Here is a 22,882-nt window from a genome sequence, read left to right as displayed (position 1 = left end):
TCCATTCCTGATGTTCTCGTGTTAGTGGGATCACTGTCATTAAAACTTAAACTGCAACTTCTCTTAAGGCTTTGGATCTATTCAAATCAATTTTATATTTGCGAGCTAATTCGGCCAACTTTTCATGAGCCTGTCCAGCACGTCTGGTAAATATCTTTACACATGAACAAGAGCTCATTGTCTTGGTAGGCATCCAATTGGGACATGTAAAGATTTCCAAGTATAATTTCTTTCAATTCTAGTTTTAAATTAGCCACATCTACTGTATTGTCCCTCACTGGGGTTTCAATAGTATTTCCACTTGTTCCCGAACCTGAACCTTCACTTGGGATGTCTATACCTTTAAACCAATCATCTAGTTCTTGGGTGCTAAGACCAGATTGCTCTACAGCTGTATTAATTATTATTTCACCTCCAGAGGTACTAGGATTTGCATTGGGTGGTGAATTCTAAATGGACATATAGAATTCCAATTGTGTCCCAATTATGTTGTTGACAACTAGCACCACAACACAGCAGACCAATACAATATAGTGTATTCTAAATTTTATAGTACCACCCCAGGATCCTAGGCCATGTCATACCCGAAAACTTCTTCAACTTCTCTGCATTATTTGCCAAATTCCCACAACTTAAAACATCTCAGTAGAACGCCACAAAATTACTGCAAAATACCGCAAACGAAGCATAAGCAATTACAATGAGCAAATATATATATATACTTACATCTCCAATGTTACAACTCGCTCCAAAGCTGCTGGAACTCCATCAATCCTCTGAACGAACCATGGGTTTTATGGGTATGTACTGGGTATGGGCAATTTCTGAATTGGACACCCTAAATCATTCTCTTCAGTGTCAAAGCATCCAACAAGCTACTAGTTGATCAATGCTGCACCAGCCTCTTACCATTGATTTTCTGATGGGCCTTTTTTTATAGACTGAGAGGTGGAGAGAGTTAGCATGAGTCAAACACATCTAACTAACAGTGTAACCCATTTGGCTACACAATATGTACTAGGAATCAGGGTTAAGTAAAAAGGTTTTATTTCAAGTCAACAGTCAGGATAATGTAAATGAATATCTATACCATGCTGTAGAGATACAGAACGACAACGGGATAGCCAAACCTTCTAAAGAAGTTCAGGCGCATCAGCATGAGACAAACAAGAAGTTCGGCCACAACAGTACAGAAATTTAACAGTAGAATCTGGAGATCAGAGAAGAGTCTCCGATTCTCTCTTTTGAACATGAGTAATGTCTAAAATCATTTTAATTAGAGTCTAAACCATCAATGGTAAATAAATCAAAAGGGGTATCAAAAAGCTGGGGAAAATATAAAAACGTGGGAAGGTGTCAACATTGCAGAAGCTCAGTCAAGAGTGTTAGCCTAAGCCACACTCAGCAAAGAATCAAAGGGAAAGCATAGAGGTCTCTAGCACTCAAAGTCCAAAGGAAAAGTGGTCAACATCTACCTGTGAGAACACCAGTTAATACCACATGAATATTCTGGGTGACACCCCTTGTTCACACCATCAGAGGCTTCATTGTCCTTTCCATTCTCAGGTTGTATGCTGCAAAATATGCAGATGATCCCAGACCAGTTATGTGAACGAAATCGGCCATGGGTACCTGCAACTCCTCAACACATTACTGAATAGGGACTGTCAGTTGATGTTCTGTCCCTCCATGTTCTTTGTCAAGGCCCTCTTCTCAGTCTCTTTATCACTAGTACAGCATTACATAATCTTTCTCATTTCTGAAGTAAATACATTTTAATAGAATGAGGATGGTCTTATCCAATCCTAAATAGTACATTTCATTTTAATAAGGTTAAGGCACAAAGTGTGTATGATTTTCTTTAGTCCTACAGTGAATGCACTGCAATACTGAATTTAAGTGCAACACCACACGTTAATAATGTTAGAACACACAAAGTATGTTGTGGTAAGTGCACATATATATTACGTATTTGTGACGTGCAGTTCTGCCCCTGCTGGCGTGGATCGTCAAAGGACACGGCTCCATCAGTGGCCCGCCGGCGCACCCCCCACATCCTGATCAATGATGAAAATTTACCTTAGACCGAGGCCCTTGACCCGAAGTGCCGCCTCCCGTCGCCCTGCCTGCACAGCCGCCCCCCACTTGCAATGGGCCCACTGACGCAGACAGTAAGAAGCGCCTGATTCTCTGGCTTTTGCTCGGTGCAGCCCCCCCTCACACCTACGCACATCCTGGATGGCAGACACAAGATCCGAGCGCCCGCCGCAAGTTGGAAACAGCTGTCTCTTGACCTTCCCCTAAGCCCCGGGGTGGTCTGCGATTCTCATAACGGCTCTGAACTCCGCCTCGAGACCCTGACTTCGAGCCAGACCCTGGGTCCTCATTCATGCTCTAACCCCCCCCCCCCCCCCCCCTCAAAACACTCCTTGTCTGCCTCTTTGAGCCAGGTTTAACGTTGTTGTACAAACGGAATCAGCCCCCGACCGAGATGAGTTGGCGCCCGCCTCCACCACCCAGCAGCCCACATCATTTTAATACTGCTGGGGTCTGGACAAACAGAAGGAGACCACCCCCCTTTTTCATTTTTCATTCCATTCTCCTGCGGTTTGGGCAAATCGAAGGAGACCATTAATAATGAGTCATTCTTATAGTGAGTCGGTCTCCAAATGAGGATCGCATCTTTCTTAGCGGTGAGCCACCTCTCTATCCCGTGGTGTTGCCGACGTTTCAATTTACCGCCTCACTTATGCCTTATAACAAGATGGCAACACACCTCCATTTCTCGCTCCCAAGATGGCCTACGAGTTTCCCTCCCCTCATGAGAACAGGGAGAGTGGTTACTTATCCTCATGTCCTCCCGAGCCTCACTCCCATAAAACTCTCTACCCGGACTGTAACTTTTTCACAAAGTTTGCTAGGCTGACATACACCCCTATTATTTCTATAATTAGTGTCTTTTATGTATTGTGATGTGTTATTATATTTTTCTGTTGTCATTTTTGAATTTTATATTGAATGTTGATGTCTTGTGATCATTTCTATTATGTTATTATTAGTAATCTGGCCTACTCCCACTACAATTTTGTCATCTCTATAATTATTGCTCCCCTGTTTAACTGAGTGCTGATATCTCGCCATCATGTCTGTTATGTTTATACTGTGACTAATCTGGCGTGCTACCAACCTAATTATGCTATCTTTATAAGTATTGATCCCTTGTTTAATTTCAGTAGAATTTTGATGCTCCATTATTATCATTGTTACGCTATCACTACCTAGCTTGACCCTGCTGTATTCTAATCTGTCTAATTCTGTTGACACCCTAGTGGTTTAGATTTGCTGCAGCTCCCTCACGGTTACTGTGGTTATTTAGATTTTACTTAACTTATTTTGGTGCTCTATGGCTGTACTTCCTCTACCTTATTCTCCCCCCCCCCCACTTACTATTCTGTCCTACTCCTTCCTTACTCACCCCTCGGGTCTATTGTCTCACCTCCTCTACTCTCCCCACTACTTTAAACCGCTGCCCTCTACTCACTCATAAACCGCCTCACCCCCCACTACTACCCTGTCTCATATCACTGACTTCTTCCCTCCCCTCTCGCCCCTCCTCAATCCCCTCACCCCCCACTCATACCTCATATCTTATCTCCGATTTCCTTCCACTCCCACCAAATTCCCCCTGACCTCCTCTCTCAAACGCCTACTTCCTCCCACCTCTGTTGTCCCACCCCCTACTGCCCATCATCCCCCTGACCTCCTCTCGCAAATGCCTCCTACCTCTCACCTCTTTGGTCCCACCCCCTCCCCTCTCTTTCTCCCTATTCCTCTCTGATTGCCATCTAACAACCCCCTCCCCTGGCCCCATTACCCCTGACCCCGCACTCTCAAGACATGGTCCTAATTCCTGGAACATCCTATACCCATCCAATCTGTTCAAACATGCCAAGAAAATCTATAACCATAAACTACTGACTCAACTCCCCGAAACACTCATAGTTGACTCCTACCTTAGCCTTAACTCACCTACAATAACCAACCTTATTTTCTGCTCCAAATGCCCCTCCAAATGGAAAAACATCTTCCTGATCTATCTCACCATCTCTAAATCCGGCAATATCCCATATGGTTTCAAACTTTCTACCTACCCTTCCCCTGCTTTTTGTGGAGAAATTGTCATCTCCATCTTCAAATTTGGCAACATTCTCATCCAAGCACCCGATCACCACCTCAACACCTTTGACCACCTCTACAGCTCCGTGACAGACCTTCTATCCAAACCTGCCCCCAATCCTCCTCCTTTACCTACGTCTGTCACCCACTTAACATCCCCCTCCCACTAGCCCAGAGCCCACAACCCTTAGTCACCCTAACTGCTCGTCCCACCACCCAAATCCCCACCTCATCGACAAACAGACATCCCCAGACCTTCCTCGACATCCCCAAACCCTCCGCACCTACATCTGTCACCCACATAACATCCCCCCTCCCATTAGCCCAGAGCCCACACCCCCAGTCACCCGTACTGCGCGTCCCACCACCCAAATCCCCACCTCATCTACAAACCGACATCCCCAAACCTTCCTCGACACTCCAAAACCTTCTGCACCTACATCTGTCACCCAAATAACGTCCCCCCTCCCACTAGCCCAGAGCCCACACCCCCTAGTCACCTGTACTGCACTTCCCACCACCCAAATCCCCACCTCACCTACCAACCGACAATCCCAAACCTTCCTTGCTGCCGTAGGCCTCTCCACATCTACTGGACACCTTCCCACTGAACGTCCACCCCCCCCCTCCCGAAACACACAACACCCACAACGAACTACACTCATCCCACGCACGCAGAGGAATTTAAGTCTGGGACCCCTCACCCTGTGCTGCCCACCCCTCCCCCCATTACACCTATACCTCCAACACAGAATCACACTACTGCCCCTCACCATAACATTACCTTCCCCCTCCCCTATCTCGAATACATCTCCCCCCCCGGCCCCATGCCCTACCAACATTAGTGACCCCCAACACAGCGTCCAACAGCTCTAGCTCCACCCCCTCATTGCCGCCCTCCCCTCTCTCCAACATATCTGCCCCCTCGGCCTCACAACCTACCAGCACTAGTGATCCCCCCTCCTCAGCCTCCAACCGCACTAGCTACCCCCGACCCTATCAAGCTACATCTCCCCTCTTCCCTTCTTCAGACTCTCGTCTCCGGCTAACATTGAACCCCCATGCCCCACCCCCTTCTCACCGCACAAGCCAACTCTCAACCATAACGCTCTAACACTTTCCAACATGAAACTGAATCTCTCTACTGTTCAGACTGAAATTATGAGACTCAGAGAAGAGTCTGAACAACAAGGTCCTCCCCAATCATTATGGCTCCACCTGCCATGCCTCACTCACCCCTCCCACCATAACCTCGGGAATACTATTCCCCTCAAAAACAGATCCTCAGGCCGCATCGTACTAGGAACGGTCTCTCCCCCTCGGCCACTACGGACCTATGCAACTCTTACCTTCACAAACCCATGACCCCTGATCAGACCACCCTTATCGCCAGCATCCCTGTGAACCTGGAAACGTGCAGAACACACTCCTCTCCCATCTCACCCAGATCCCCAACCCAACTTACCACCATACACTCGTGCACTACCGCCAAAGCCAACCCTACGCCCATCTCCGGCATGCTTTTAAACTGCTGCTCGCCTGTCCGACACACAACTGAAATATCCAACACCCTCCTTAGTGAATCCATCGACATTGCCTTCCTTACAGAAACCTGGCCTAACGCCCACTCAACGGCCATCCTTGACCTACTAACCCCCGGGCTACTCCATCATTTGGAATGACAGACAAAACAGAATTGGAGGTGGCCTAGCTTTTATTTACAAAAATAAACTGCAACTCTCCTGTATTAAAAACTCTGAACACTTAACCTTTGAATATCTTGGCGCCGATCTCTCTATCCAGGGTCCCCCCCCCCCCCAATTCGACTACATAACATCTACCACCCTCTGGGTGATCCAATTCCTTGCTTCATTGCTTCATTGCTGAGAAACGAACTGACCTTCTTTCTCAATCTGCTCTCTCCAACTTGAAAAACATCTTCCTTGGAGACTTTAACATCCACTGAAACAATACCGCTTACCCCACAGTCTCCCATCTCAACAACATTCTAGAAATCCATGGCCTCATTCAACTTTGTCACTTTTGCAAAGTTTTATATAGCGCTGGCTAGACCCGGAGGTATCAAAGCGCTTTACATAAGGATTAGGGAGTTACAGGTTGCAGTTAAACTCCCTGGTCCACTCCCCCACCCACACTGCTGGCCACATATTAGACCCCATCTTTACCAATATGTTGGAAGCTACGGCTGATCCCCCTGAACTCATGGGTTGGACCGACCATTTTCTTGTCAAACTTATCATCACGGCAAAAAAAACGCCTGCCAAAGCTGCGGCCAACCCCAGCCACAAACGACCATGGCACAAACTCTCCTCCGAAGACCTCATCAAAAACCTAGGAGAATTCCACCCCCCTGACGAGAACAAAGATATCAATACAGCCTATGCCGCTTTTCACGACTGGATCGTTACAGGGCTTGATGTCCTAATTCCGGCTAAATGGACCAAAACCCGCATTTCCCCACAAACCCATGGTACAATGAAACGCTCAAAGCCTTGCGGAAGGAATGCAAGAAAGCCGAACGCGGATGGAGGAAAAACTACTTAGATAGTGACAAAGTTCTCTACTTATCTAAACTACGCACGTATCACAAGGCGATTCGTACCACTCGAGCCTCCTTTTACGCAAAGGAAATTGAACTAAGCTCCAACCCTACCAAAACTATTTTCAATTTAGTTCAAAGCCTCCACAAAGTCTCCAACCCAGGATCCTGCATTACCTCCTCGAAACAGTGTGAAGACCTTGCCACCTTTTTCATTGAAAAAGTGAGGAAGATCTATACTTCCTTCCCGCAAGATGACCCTGCACCCATCAACACTCCCAACTCAGCGGCTGATACGTCGGAACTGTCAAGAATACCCGACATATCCCTTGACGACCTTGCTAAACTGTGTAGACAGGTTAAGTCTGGTTCCCCACAGACCCCATGAGACCAACTAAATTCCTGGACTCACTTGATTTCTTCCTTCCCTCGCTTGCCAGCCTACTCAACCTTTCTTTCTCCTCAGCTGTGGTCCCCACCTGTTGGAAATCTGCATGGGTTTCGCCTATTATTAAAAAACCCACATTAGATCCCACTAAGCCAGAAAATTTCCGACCCATCTCGCTGCTCCCCTGGACGTCTAAGCTGGCTGAAGCCCACGTAAACAAAGTGCTATCCCATCACATGCTGCAAAACCACGTCCTGGACCCCTCCCAAAACGGCTTCAGGCCAGGACACAGCACCGAGTCGGCCCTGCTAACCACCACCGAACACCTTCGAGGTGTCCTGGACGCTGGTCAAAGTGCCGCGCTGATCCTGCTGGATCTCAGCGCGGCCTTCGACACGGTCTCACACAATATCCTGTTGAAACGACTCGAGGCCATAGGGATCGGTGGACTAGCCCTTGAATGGTTCCGGTCCTTTTTAAAGGACAGGTCCTTTCGAGTTTCAGCCCCACCTTACATCTCCCAACCCCATTCCATCGAGCAGGGAGTCCCCCAGGGATCGGCGTTAAGCCCATCCCTTTTTAATCTGTACGTCCAGCCTCTCGCTGTAGTGGCAAAAGAGTGGGACCTTACGCTGGTGTCGTACGCCGACGACACACAGCTGGTCATCACACTCTCTGAAGGCCCATCATCCTCGGCTACTAAATTCAGGGATGGTCTGGCGGCAGTTGCACAGTGGATGACACGCAACTGCCTGCAGCTAAACGCCGGGAAAACGGAGGTGCTTCTCCTTGGCAAAAACCCCAGCCACTGGAGCGATCATTGGTGGCCCTCTCTGCTTGGCCCCACCCCCGTGCCAAAAAATGTTGTCAAGAACCTAGGTGTCTGGCTTGACTCCTCACTCAACTTTCAGTCTCACACAAAGAAAGTGGCAGCTACGTGCTTGGGGCTAATGAGGAGCCTTAGCCCGATACTCGGCTTCTTTGACTCCAGAACCCGCCAACTTATCATCCAATCCATGATCCTTGCCCGGCTGGACTATGCCAATGTTCTATTCTTGGGGGCAAACAAAGCAGAACTAGCAAGACTGCAGCGCATTCAAAACTCGGCTGCCAGAGCTGTGGTTGGTCTCCCACGCAGGTGCTCTGCAAGAGCCACCATTCGTAACCTGCACTGGCTGCCTATTGAATCCCGAATTCACTTCAAAACCCTTACCATGGCATTCAAAATTCTTAATTCAGACTGCCCTGAACTTCTACGTCCGCTCCTTGTACCCTACACCCCCCAGCGCACCTTGCGCTCACTAGGACAACACCTCGTGACGGTCCCCCGAACCAAGCTTTGTAGAATGGGCGGACGCTCCTTCAAAGTCTATGGGGCAAGACTTTGGAACTCCCTGCCTCTACACATTCGCACCCTAACCAATCTGACTGCCTTCCGAAAGGAACTCAAAACCCATCTCTTTTCTGTCATCTAGTCTTTTGTTGGCTATCCCACCCACTCCTCAGGTACTGGTTAGGTCAGCGCCGGGACGCTCCGTTGCTGGGGCAGCTGTTTGCGCTTTAACAAAGGGTTAACATAACAGGGTACATAGTCATATCAGTTGGATCAGCGAGTTACCGGTTACATAGTTACAACAGTTTTAATCAAAGAAACAGAGGGAGGAGGAGGGGGAGGGAAGGAGACACGAACGGGGAGACGAGGAGGAAATGTCAGATGTCAGGCTGGGCAGGTGACGGCCAAGTGGCCAGACTCCTCTATAGCTGCATAGGACAGCTCCACCGGGCATCGGCCAAGGTTACTCAGGCTCCGCAGTAGGTATCTACATCAGTTGAATCAGTGAGTTACAGGATACATAGATACATCAGTTAGAATCCAGACAATCACAGAGGAGGGAGGAGGGGGAGGGAAGGGGACCGAACGGGGAGACGAGGAAAACAATGTCAGATGTCGGGCTGGGTAGAAGATGGCCGATGGGGAGATCCAGGGCCAAACTCCTCTATAGCTGCAAAGGACAGCTACACCGAGCATCAGCCAAGGTTTCTCAGGCTCTGCTGTAGGTATCTACATCAGCTGAAACAGGGAGTTACAGGGTACATAGTTACAACAGTTAGCATCAAGAGAATCAGAGAGGAGGGGAAGGTACACTGCAAAAAGCCTTTTTTGCGATCTCAGACCCTGTGGTTTTCTGAATTTGTGACAACAAAACTACTTAGTACATCCAGCTCTTAGTAATATATATTTATTTATTCATGTATTTATTTATTTATTAATGGAAAAGACTCGAGTCATAGCACATAAAATTGCCTGAGGAGAGTTTTAAGTTTCTTCAGGAATTGTCTGAGGCACAGTGAGATAATGTTAGGCGTTTATTTGGAGAAGCCTACTTCTCCAGACTTCCCTAAGGCCTCATTACAAGTGCCCTCCTAAATTAGATCTGCCCAGATAGTAACAAGATTTACCAATCTCATTGAAATTATACCTTTCACAGGAGCCCAGTGGACCCATCTAGAGTATCTAGACGAAAAATGGGGTGCTAAAAGAGGAAAAAAGGGCAAATCAGGACCACAGTTCCTCAATCACTCAAAACTCCTCACGTTCCCACTTGCAGTAGGCCTGTAAATCATTATTCTATGTATTGTAGATTATTTAACATCATCACAGTATCCATACAAAATGTAAGACAACAAACAACCTAATCCTCTAGGAAAGTAACAATAAAATCATATGTATTTTCCCAAACCTTAGAATCCCCATTAAGATTAGATAACTCAGCAGCATTCTGTTTCAAAATGAACTATGCTTACACTGGTTCACAAAATGCAGCACCAGAGCAGGATAGACTTTGGCAATATCATGTAAATACATTTTGTGAAATAGCAAATTAAAAACACATCACATTTTATTTAGCAACGAATACCCTGTTTCAAGGTAGGCGTTTTGAGCCTGCAGATACTGTAAAGACATTATTTTGATCTTCTAGTACTTGGAGGCAGATACAGATCGGTTGTCAACCAGGGTCACATTTTTTCTCACAGAGTCTGCAACACCGACAAAAACATTTGTGTCCCTCGATCTACCAGCTCAACTACTTGGTTAAGCAATAGACAAACTATAAGCACTTGCAATGCAATAGGTCTCGCAGTTACACGAGTTTAAGTGATTGGCATTGTAAATTACAATGCTTTTATTTATGTTTTTAAAAAGAAAACAAAAATAAAAGGCATTGTTATTTGCAATGCCAATAGCGCAAACTCGCGTCAAGTCGAGACCTATTGCATTATAAATGCTTGTTTAATGCTCTGAGCGACTTGGGAACATTATGTCCTTCAGCTACCTTCTAAAACTAGCAACATTAAGCAGTGATTCATGCGCTGAAAGATATCTGTATGTAACCTGCCTGATACAGGCTCGCCTCACTGCACGGCTGACTCAGCCTTTAATCTTTTCACAGTAGGCCACTATGAATACTGCCTCATTTGCTAATAATGACACTTTTTAAACACCAATGTATAAAGCCTTTTGTGATGTGCACTGTATAAACAATCTCTATAAAGTGAGTAAAACATTTTCTCACCGTTATTTATATGACATCAGATCAATCAATCAATCAATCATAGACATTTATAGAGCGCTCTACTTACCCGGAGGGTCTCAAGGCGCTGGGGGGGGGGGGGGGTGCTGCTACTGCCCGAACAGCCAGGTCTTGAGCTTCTTCCTGAAGGCGAGGTGGTCTTGGGTCAGGCGCAGGTCGGTCGGGAGGGAGTTCCAGGTCTTGGCGGCCAGGTAGGAGAAGGACCTTCCTCCTGTTGTCGTTCTTCGGATGCGGGGGACGGCGGCGAGGGCGTGACTGGCTGATCGGAGGTGTCGTTTGGGAGCGTAGAAGTTGATGCGGTTGTTGAGGTAGCTCGGGCCTTGATCGTGTAGGGCTTTGTGTGCGTGGGTGAGGAGACGGAAGGTGATTCTCTTGTTGACCGGGAGCCAGTGCAGGTCTCTTAGGTGTCCGGAGATGTGGCTGTGTCGTGGGATGTCGAGGATGAGTCTGGCTGAGGCGTTCTGGATCCGTTGGAGTCTCTTCTGGAGCTTGGTGGTGGTTCCGGCGTAGAGGGCGTTGCCATAGTCCAGTCGGCTGGTGACGAGGGCCTGGGTGACAGTCTTCCTGGTCTCGGTGGGGATCCACCGGAAGATCTTCCGTAGCATGCGCAGGATGTTGAAGCACGACGAGGAGACTGCGTTGACTTGCTTGGTCATGGAGAGGGAGGAGTCCAGGATGAAGCCCAGGTTGCGTGCGTGGTCTGTCGGTTTGGGTGCAGTTCCCAGGGCGGGGGGCCACCAGGAGTCGTCCCAGGCGGAGGGCGAGGATCCCAGGATGAGGACTTCCGTCTTGTCCGAGTTCAGCTTCAGGCGGCTGGTCGACATCCACTCGGCTACTTCTTTCATTCCTTCTTGAAGGTTGGCTCTGGCGGTGGCGGGGTCGTTGGTAAGGGAGAGGATCAGCTGGGTATTGTCGGCGTAGGAGATGATGTTCAGGTTGTGTTGGCGTGCGATGGCCGCGAGGGGGCTCATGTAGACGTTGAAGAGGGTAGGGCTCAGCGAAGATCCTTGGGGTACGCCGCAGATGACTTCGGTGGCCTTTGATTTGTACGGTGGTAGTCGGACTCTCTGGGTTCTACCGTCGAGGAAGGAGATGATCCATTCCAGTGCCTTCTCCTGGATTCCGACGTTGTAGAGGCGCTGCACTAGGGTGCAGTGGCAGACGGTGTCGAAGGCCGCGGAGAGGTCTAGGAGGATGAGGGCCGCTGTTTCTCCGTTATCCATCAGGGTTCGGATGTCATCGGTGGCAGCGATGAGGGCGGTCCTTCCTTCAGTTCCTACCCTTAATTCTGTTACTTACAGACGCATTATTTAATATTGCCTGTAATATGAACTGCTTTCCAGAATAATGACATTACTGCCTGCTTCACAATAAAATATAACATCTGTCTTCTTTTTTACAAGCCATGCGGCACAGCATCGGTTATGCTGTTCAGCATAGCTTGAAGCCTTTGCAGAACCAATAGTACCCATAGACAAGGCCTATTGGCTTTGACAATGCTTCCTTAAGCATGTTGTCACTGGGACATATAGATCTTTAATAAAAATCCACATCCTTTCTGTGCAGGGGAAAGCCATACCTCGAGAAGAAATGTTTCCTTTTTCTAAGCTACCATTAACGATACATGCATTAAGCAATTTGACTTTGACGACATACAACTTCCGATGTTTGTGCTATCCATAGAATGAGTAAATAAAAACACAAAAATGTAAAAATTTGGTTGAAAGCATGCAGCATGTAAGATGAGGGGGCAATGCAGGCTGCCAGTTAGTGACATAAATCAGGAAAATAAATGTTAACAATTGATTTGCAAACAGTAGTGCACCGAATAGAACTGTAAAGGAGCTGTCGAAAAACAATATTTAGGTTTTTTTCACTTTTTGAAGTTTTAGATGGCACCAACTCAACCAAAAAGCATTGTGGCGATTTACGTGAACACTTTCCACAAGGTCAGACTCATGTTGATTTCCGCACTGAGAGATTAAGTGATTTGCCCAGAATCACAGGATTTTGAACGACGCTGGGAATAGAACCTTGTTCTGCAAATCCAAAGAAAGCACCATCGGATGTTAGGCGCAGCTCATCCTCTGGGTTGATGAGGATTCCCTAATTTCATTCTGTATGTTAAATTGCACTGACTGGACGAAGGTCGGTTATCGGGGCAGTTGCTCACTTGACTCAGGACTCCTGAGCTGATACACTGGGTCAGCATTAATTCAGCGGCCGACAGCTGCACCGGGTCCCATGGGTTGGAAGACACCATCAGTAAACATACAGAGACTGGCCTGTTTACTTCTCAACAGTCTCCAAAATTGCAGCTGAGCCTGGAAACAACAAGCTGTCTCCTCATGCACATCTCCTGTCCAAGCAGGCACAGTGAGCAGGAGACAGGGAGGGACAGGAGATGTGCACGCGTACACATGACCCGTACGGGACAGGAGATGTGCACGCGTACACATGACCCATACACGTGCACATCTCCTGTCCCCCTTCGGACGCAAAACTCATAACAATAGATCTCACCAAGGCGCGCAGCACATGCGCTGCGTCGCTAGACGAGACCTAAAAATTGTGTAAACTGTTTGTAGTCATCAGTCATACTGCAGTGTTTACTGCAGCATGTTTCCAATGTAAATCAGCCCTTTTAAATGGTGTTAAATCTTCCCAGGTTTTCTCAAATGGAGCAATATTTGCTTTTTTTTTAATCAACCTTTTAAATTTGATGTATACGATGCATTCAGGTGATCATACTATCCTGTGTTCTATTAGGATACAATGTAAAGTATGTCTCGAAAAACATGTTTTACTCATAATGTTACGGGTGATTTTTGCCAATACTGAGGATTTTAGGGTTCACACTCTAGCACTTCTCACCTATGGCAGCAGCTGATAATATGCCACATGCTAACAAGACCTAACTCCAAATTGAGTTGCAATGAGGGGCAACTGCTTGTGCGACCAAATATATAGCAAAACAGTTATTGAAAGCTTTTTCTGAGACCCAGGCACAAACGGCCTCTAAAAGGTAAGGGATCTATATGTCACATAAGGAATGCATTTTACACCAAAGACTGTCAAAATGGAGGAAACGCATTGACTAGAAAAACTAACATAGAGACTTCTTGGTGAAAACTGGAGAAAGCTGATTTGAGTTTGTGTTTTCATGTGAGTTTTGGGGTTTTCTGTCTTTGCATACTCCAAATGCACTGAGGCATAATCATGACAAAAGAAAACAAGGATATACACATTTGCCAAAACTGAACTAGCATATATCATATGCGGTTAAACCTGACCCTACGTCAAGCATGTGAATATTAAGATGAACACCTCGAACAGATATCAAGAAAGAATCAAGCTTCATGAAAATGAAATACTCATGTGGATTGTGATTTTTTAAAATAAAATACACAATTGCTTAAAGAAGCACCCAATAAATCCTTTTACTTAAGAGCTTTACCTAACAGCTGTGTACAAGGTAAATTAGAGTGCAAATTTGCTCGGAATTTGAATAGTATGAGAAAATACATTGTGCTTCAAAATTTTAGCTTCGGATATTAATGAGAGTCGATCACGAAGGTCTGATATGGTCTTTGGTGTAGCACTGACAGTGTCCTCAACTGTGTTGGTGTTCATTGGTAGGAGGGCCGGGAGTGACCAAAGTGCTTGTTGGAGGCTATCAGTGGGAAAGTTCTTGGAGGATCTAGTTTGCGATAAGCAACTGCTTCCCAGTCCTTATTGTGCACGTGCTTTGATATTCCTTCTGTAGTTTTATAGGCAGCCTGTTTGACTCACAGTACTTTCCTTGAAGACTTTTTTGTGTTTTTCCAAGACTAATCCACGGATGAGTACCTCCTTTATTCTTCTTTCTCATACTTCTTGCAAGTCTGTTTTATATTTTACTAGTTCGCTTGCAATCTTTAACAGTAAATTATATTTTGCAGTAGCTTGTTTGCTGCATTTTAATAGCGACATCTCTTACCATTTTTTCTTTTTGTATTGAGTTGCATACTGTGAGTATCTTAATTTAATCATTTGATTGTGTCGAACACACTACTCTTTTCTCCCGCGGTATTCCTTGTAATAATGTGCCTATATATTTCCCTTTCTCCCTACAACTTTTGCTGGTCAGTGGCATTTCTACTGTTGTCTGGCAAAAACTGTGTTTTCTTGCCACGTTAGACATCTCCTTGTCATTTACTCAACAATAAATTCCTCTCTATCTCCTACTATCTAGCTTAACCGATATAGGTCTTATTTGTAGGTCTATAATAATAACTTGCTGCCAGCAAAAGCCATACAGGCTTGACAGTCAAGCCTTCCATGCTTGCAGGAAACCCCCATGCTTCCACATATCCATGGACTGATGTGTTATTGAAAGGCTCACCCTATTCAGAGATAGCCTGCTGACACCATGCTAGCCCTTTTTTTCCTGTCCAGGATTGCCAAGCAAAGTGCGGTGGTACTGTGGCAAAAGTAAAAAAAAAGGTCCCTCATGCACTGGTAGAAAACTCTCAACTTATTAAGGACATTGTCTCCACCCCACACCCCCTCCCTCCCCCCCCCCCAACAAAAACACACGCCTGCCTCGGGTATTTGTCTTTAGAGAACGAAGTAAAAGGAAATTTAGACTGGCGGCCAAAGAAGGCCAGCCAGCATTGTTTCTTTTTACCATTACTGTGGGAGAAGTTTCAGCGAAAAAGATGGCATTTCCTGGAGCCAACATGTATTTAGTAGACAAGCTGCCTGTGGGAGGGCAGTTCCTCTCAAGTGCCAGCAGCTTGGCCGCCTGCCCTAAAAAATGGAAATTAGATCCCAAGCCCTCATCCTAGCATCATATCCTGCAACTACTTTTGATTGTGGGCCTACACACCAGGTCTTTATCTACAAGAAAGGCCACAGGTTGAAGATAAGTGTCCTTCTCAGCAGCACATTCTGGGACAGTCCCTTAGCAAAGGACAATTCATTGCTGGTGCCTACAGGGCTACTAATCTCAGACTCGAAGCTGGCTGGGTTTGGCACAGCTCGCTGCCTGGCTGAAAGATATGTTTAGAATCCTCAGCTGCGGAAAATCTGCCTGATTTGTTTATCAGGCACTTGTTTATGCGCCTTTTACTTTTGCAGGTCTACAGGGAGTTTTGTAGAGGTTCACAGCTTCCTCCCAAATAACCACACCGAGGCTGATGTAGAGGGGAATTGTACTTTATTAACTACAATTAATGTTTTGGGAAGAGCGCAGGGCGTCTGGTGTGGTTCGCGCTCTGCCGGGCTCTGACTCGCGCGAACCACCGTTCGCGCATGCGCAGACCCGCGTTCTCTGCCGGCACGTGTTACGTCACACGCAAGCCGGTAGCGTCTAGAACGCTAACACCACAGGTTTCTTCTTGAGAAACCTGCAGAAACCCAAAGACTGGCCCCCGAAAACGTCGATTCTACCTTTCTACATAAATGTTCATTGAAGCCACTAACCAGGGCATAATATCGCTTAATATCGCAGTACTCCCAGTTATACTGTCTTGCTGCTAAGCTGTCCACAGCAGGTGTGTGTGAGCAAGAAACCCTTTTGTTCCTGGCACTAATGATGTTCCCCCCTACTCAAGTGTTATGGGTCTGGATAGAAGCCTATTGAACATGTAAGCAGGCTTAGGCCTGGCCGCTGGGTTGCGCCTACGCTTGTTATCTGTACTCAGTCCTCCAGCAAAGACAACCCTTTTCGGGCATAGAGCACTGCCAAAAGACCCCTCTCCTCAACCGCCTCCCTAACTTTTCCACGACCTTCTACTCTTTCTGGGCTCCTGTCTGACACTTTCTGTACCTTTCATATTCCTTCTCTAAAATTCTTTGACATTTTACTTTGACTTTTTGCTGTTCCTTTTTGCTCCTTCTGTGATTGTCGCACTCATTCTCATTCATTCTTTAATGCTTTTTTTGCTTTTCTTTCATGTCTTTCTGTGCTTTATCACACTTTCTGTGCTGCTTTTTTGTGCCTTTTATTATGTATTCTCTTTCATTCTCTACGCGTTTCTTTCTTTCTCAACCCTTCTCCACTGCTTTTGGTGCCTTTTTTCTCTCATTCTCTTTCATTCTTTCCCACTTTTGTGCTTTCTCACCCTTTTCATTCTGCTTTTTTTCTGCTATTTCACACTCATTCTTTTTCATTCTGTATCATTTTGTTACTGCATTATGTGCTTTCTCACCCTTCTTTTTAAACACTTTTTGTGCCTTTTCTTATTCATTCCCTTTTGTTCTTTTCTGCTTTTAGTGCTTTTTTTGCCGCCTTCTGTGCCTTTCTCCTCCCATTCTTTTTGCTTTCACTTACCTCCTAACTTTTCACCCCTCTTATCACCAGGACTCTGGATTATGGCAATGCATTTTACATAACACAGTGGCGGCTCCTCCGCTAAGGTGGAGGAGCCTTGCCTCACTTCTTTTTAGCACTGAAGTTAAGGGAAAAAAATGACAATAACTTGCGTTATTATCATTTTACTATGTCCAGATGTCTGGCAGCTTTGCGGGCTGCTCTCACGACAGGAACAGGGGGAGTGGTGAGCACACTGTAAGTGCGCATGAATGTTTGTCCGGCCGTAATAGGCCAGCCCAACATTCATATGCACTTTTATGTTCTCCATCCAGGTATAGTGTTCCATCAGCCCTTGGGATCTCGGGGGTGTTATTCATACACACCTTTGTCCCAAGGGAATGTGGTTTGTCCCATGGGGTGACGTGGCCTTGGATATAAATAAAGGAGGCAGGGCAGTGACGCGCTAGTTGCGATCGAACTCCAATAACGCATACCTCAGTGTTGGTGTCTTTATTTGCCCGGCCTTAAAGGCCTCGAATAAACACTGCACTGGTGAAGATGGAGGTCGCCTGCCACGCACCCAGACCAGACCAGTGGGAGCTACACATGCACCAATACCAGCCTCGACATAGGGCACCCCATGCAAGCCGGCTGCGGTTTCTACTTGCGGCCCACCACTACGAAAGTGCAGCTGCCTTTGGAAACAGTCTAGCAATCGCCGCCAACTTCCTAAGTGCCAAATCAAAGTCCATGGCCAAAGCATAACTGCCACCATAGACTCAGGCTCCTCAATCAAACTCATACGTGTGCAAACCTACCACAACCTGAACCCATACCTCCGTTACCGTTAAAGACAGCACAGATTTGTGTGTTTGTATATGTGGTCAAAAGACCCCGATTCCCCTCCTGGAATGTTTTATGTCCATGATATCACATGACAAACAAGAGTCAGACACCGCAGTCTATGTAGCTAAAGATAGTCAAGGGATCCTCCTGAGCATAGCTACAGCAAAGACACTGAAGCTAATATCCTTTGCGATCGCCATACAGGAGAAAGCAATTGCAACCATACTGGACAAGTTCAAAAAGACCTCCCAAGGCATAGGACGCCTCAAAACCAACGAAATCAAACTGAATATCGACCACTCCATTCAACCAGTAGCTTTGAGACACAGAGGCGCAAAATGGAAGAGAAATTCGAAAAACTAGAAAACAAAGGAGTCATTGAAAAAGTCACGGGGCTCACCCCATGAGTATCCCCAATAGTGTTGGCAAAGGAGCCAAAACAACTGGGCCAGGTCAGAATTTGTGTAGCCATGAGGCTCCCAAATGCCGCCATCAAGAGTGAACGCTACCTCACTCCTACCATCAACAACATCCTTTGTGAGTTGAACGGAGCCAATTGGTTCCCGATGGTAGACCTCAAGTCGGGGGACCACCAACTGCTGCTTCACCCCGAGTCACGGTACATCACAACTTTCTCGACCCACATCGGTCTACGGCAGTACCGGTGCCTAATCTTTGGTATCTTAAGCGCAGCAGAGGTTTTCCAAAAATACAATCAGGGATGTGCTCAGTGGGCTACCAGGGGTCCATAATGTGAGTGAAAATATCCTTGTATATGCCAAGTCACTCAAAGCACACCATAACCACCTGTGGGGTGTACTCCAACACCTCCAAGACGCTGGCCTAACTCTTCACAGGAAGAAATGTGAGTTCCTCAAGAAAAGGATCAGTTTCTTCAGATATATGTTCTCGGGTGAGGGCATTGCCCCCGACCCAGAAAAGGTGCAAGACATCCAGGAAGCCCCAGCATTGAACAACATCAACAAGGTGAGGTGCTTCCTGAGTTTGGTCAACTTCTGTGGACCCTTTATACCAGACCTGACAAATCTGACTCAACCACTTTGAGAACTCACAGTCTTCAGCACCCTGCCCGTTGGGCACTGAACAGGAATAAGCTTAACAAAGGATAAAAGAGGCACTCTCTTCCAAAACCGTCTTTTCATACTTTGACCCAGGGAGACCCACAAATGTAGCAGTTGACGCAAGTCCTTATGGCCTGGGGGCAGTCTTGATGCAGCAGCACCCTGACAAGAGCTGGGTCCTGATGGCCTATGCCAGCCGCTCTCTGACAGGAATGGAGCAGATATATTCTCAAATCGAGATAGAGCCCATCACAATTCACCGGGCGTGCAAGCATTTTCACATTTATGTGTAGGGCTGTCCGTTTGTTGTCTCGACTGAACACAAACTCTTGATACCACTCTTTCACAGCTCTTCATCCAAGCCACCTCCCTGCATTGAAAAGTGGCTCCTACAACTCCAGGATTATGATTGTTGAGTTGATTATTGCCTAGGATATTCTAATCCAGCTGACTATCTCCCAAACATCCCAGGAATGCTACTCCAAAAGAACAAGAAGACGTGGAAGCCACTGAAGACTATGCTAGGCTAGTCACAGAGAGATCTTGCCCCCTCCCAATGGGTCTAGAGTTACTGATCAAAGCCACCAAAGAAGATGAAAGCCTGCAGTTAGCTATTGCTGTCATCCAATCCAATCACTGGTGACCGATCGCAGAAAGCTTAACAAAGAAGACCCCACAGGCAAGAAAAGTCCTAGAGTCACTACTTAAGGTGAAACAAGAACTATCAACAGATAACATTGGGTCCAGTTAATAGGACCCAGATTGGTCATCGCATCGAGCCTCACAGCTCAGGCCCTGCAGCTGGCCCACCGGAGACATCAAGGGATAGTCAAGACGAAGAGCAGACTTCACTCTAAAGTGTGTTTTCCAGGAATGGATGAGATGTTCGAGAGCGCAATCCAACTATGCCATTGGTGCCAAGTAAATGGCGCCCCTGATCGACCATCCCCTGTAGTCACTGAAGATAACCCTGAACATCCATGAGAACAAGTCAGCATGGATTTTGGTCACCTCCCAGATGGAAGCTATGCTCTAGTTGTCATTGATGACCAGACAACTTATCAAGAGGTGGAGGTCGTAGGAACACAGAAGGATGCAGAAGCCATCACCAAGGTGGAAAAGATCATTGCCACCCACAGCATCTTTAAATTAGTGAAGACAGACAACAGCCCCCCGTTCCACAGGCAACTGTTTGCAGACTATCTAAACTCATGGGTCATCAAACACCGCAAAGTAACCGCCCCCAATGGCCCCAGGCAAACAGGGAAGCAGAACATGTCATGAAAACTTTGAACAAGGTAATCTGCATCACACATGCTGACGAGTCGTCAATAGAGAGAGCCACCTACAGTTTCCTATGAGATTACCGCATGACCCCTCACGCCACCACTGACAGAGCACCAGGGCATGCCAGCATGCAAAGAGTAGTATGTGACACTATCCCTCATCATCCCTCCTGTACTCAGGAGCCCATTGATGATGCAGCCGGGCTCTCCCGGAGGAAACATATGAATGACCCATCCAGAGCCAGACAAAACGCAATCCCTTCTGCCATCTGTGAAGGAGATCAAATATACTTAAAGGATTTCTACCTGGGCAGCAGGTTTCGCCTGCCTTTTGAGCCCAAACGGTGGAAAGTTGTGAAAAGACGAGGGACAATGATTAAAGTTCGTAGAGGTGAAGAGGAGGTGATTCAAAACGTCTTATTCTTTAAAAAGGTCAATGGTCCCTGGGTTGAACTATCTCATCATGGTGACAACTTGGTAGACAGTGACACTGACAACCACCCGGAGTGGCTGACCTCTTTTCCAGGTGACCTGAGTGGAAGACCTCCAATGAACAATGCTGAGTCCAGGTCAATCAGTGCCCCTCACTTGGTGTCACAGGACAGAGGGGACTCTGAATACGGATTACCATCTTTCTCAGGCCATAGTGACTACTCCAGGTATGGTCTGAGGAACAATCCCGCTCTGTCATCCCACTTAGCAGAATTCATGATGTCAAGGAGCCACCCGAGGGCTAATGATCTACGGAGTGGTAACTGTATGAACATTATTTGCTAAACACATGTAATAACCCTCTGCTATGGTCAAAGAACATTTCTGTTATTCATGTTTATGTTCTGTTTTGTTAAAGTTAGTGAGGAATGTAGTGTTCCACCAGCCATTGGGATCTCAGGGGTGTTATTCATACACGCCCATTTCCCAAGGGAATGCGCTTTGTCCCACGTGGTGATATGGGTTTTGGATATAAATATAGGAGGCAGGGCCATAACACGCTAGTGGGGGGCGAACGCCAACAATGCATACCCCAGTGTTGGTGTCTTTATTTGCCCGGGCCTGTAGGCCTTGAACCAACACTGCAGCAGGCTGCATTACAGCCTGTGTGAAGAACATGCCAAGGTTCTCAGTCAGTGTCTGGGCCCTGAACCACGGTGTTCAGACCAGTCACAACACTGTACTGCAGTGTTGTGATGGGCTGATTGGGGGCCTGGGTGTGCTTCCTGTTCCGGCCAGAGCAAAGGACTATAAAGCTAGGAAGCTACAAGAAGGTAAGCTAATTTCTTTTTTTTTGTTTACACCCACTTCCCCTGCATTACCCCCTCCTGCCCTCACCCCCCCCAACAGTGATATGTGCCGACCCCCACTGACATAAGAATCAATGCACAACTTACCAGAAGATTTCAGACCATACGGAACTCTGCTGCCAAACTGACACTCAAACACACTTGTATCCACATCACTCCGCACCTTAGAGACGTCTTATCCACAAATGGGCACTCTTTAAACTCCTCAGGTACACATACAAAGGATTGCACAGCATCTGCCCTACATACCTCAAGAATCACATTAACTTCCACAAACCTACCAGACACCTCGACTCAGCCGGACTCCTGCTCTAACATAACACCCGGATACACAATACCTGATCCGGCAGTCATGCCATCTCCTACCTCGCTCCCAAAGACTGGAGTGACCTGACTCTGCACATCAGAGCCACCTTCTCAGTCCTTGAATTCCACCAAGAATCTCCAAGCATGGCTCTTTAACAAGCCTAGTCCCGGCTAAGCCTATGTTACTCCTGCTTTCAGTGCTAGGATACCCTCCTGGGTGAGTTGTGCTCTACTAAAACACATGACATAATATAACATATCTTAACTTAACATTGCGGCCGGTTCTATACAAGCAAACTGGGGTTGACTCCAGCTTGCAATTTTAACAGCATTTTTTATAAAGAAATCCTATCACTTTGGTACTAAAGTTATAAATTAGCAAAGAAATCTGATCATTATGCAACTGAACATTGTATCCGTCAAGATACAGATATCTTATTACATTTTAGATTTAACCCTTAAATTTCCAAGACAGGTTGGCTTGCATTTTAACACAGCAGCTTTGTAGTATTATAAGGGTGTCTATCAGCCGCTTTCCGATGTTTGAAAATTTGAAATTTCAGCTCTGGATGGTGTGAGCTCCCTCGTTGTCCCATGCTGGGTGATTGACTTTTATGCGACTTAGAGAGAGTTTGGACAATTGGACTGCTATGAAAGAGAAATATCCCAATTAGAATTTCTTAATCATTTGCCATGTTTTTGGGTTAGAGTACATGCAGTGAGAGGTGTTCAGGATGCGGTGAGGATGTTGTTTCTTTTTCTCGCTTATGCCCTCATTACAAATTGGTTGATAATTACTGATATGTGTGGTAGTTCTTGTTACCACACACAGTGGATTTATGAGTTTTACATGTTAAACCTGTCAGAATGTATTGGGAGAAAGATGCCCAGTAATAACAGGGCCACGTGGCTTTAAGCGAAGTAAGCACCAAGTAAGCACCAAATCTGAATGTTAAGCCCTATTTTAAGGGAAAAATAATATGTGCTATTTATCCCACCCAATAAATACCAAGCACCACTGTATCATCATCATCATGTAACTTTAT

At 46.5% G+C, this 22,882-nt stretch overlaps 2 protein-coding genes across 2 annotated transcripts in view; one reads left to right on the top strand and one right to left on the bottom strand.

The window, feature by feature from the left end:
• The window catches only part of LRRC20 (leucine rich repeat containing 20), a 1,555,127-nt gene that overhangs the window by 348,138 nt on the left and 1,184,107 nt on the right, over positions 1–22,882 (bottom strand). The gene's annotated exons all lie outside the window — the stretch shown is intronic.
• LOC147711568 (ropporin-1-like) overlaps positions 1–22,882 on the top strand; it is a 183,741-nt gene that overhangs the window by 159,821 nt on the left and 1,038 nt on the right. The gene's annotated exons all lie outside the window — the stretch shown is intronic.

This window comes from Lissotriton vulgaris, chromosome 5 (genome assembly GCF_964263255.1).
Source record: "Lissotriton vulgaris chromosome 5, aLisVul1.2, whole genome shotgun sequence".
Lineage (NCBI taxonomy): Eukaryota > Metazoa > Chordata > Amphibia > Caudata > Salamandridae > Lissotriton > Lissotriton vulgaris.
The sequence above is the reverse complement of the archived record's forward strand: the minus strand, read 5'-3'. Positions and strand labels throughout refer to the sequence as shown.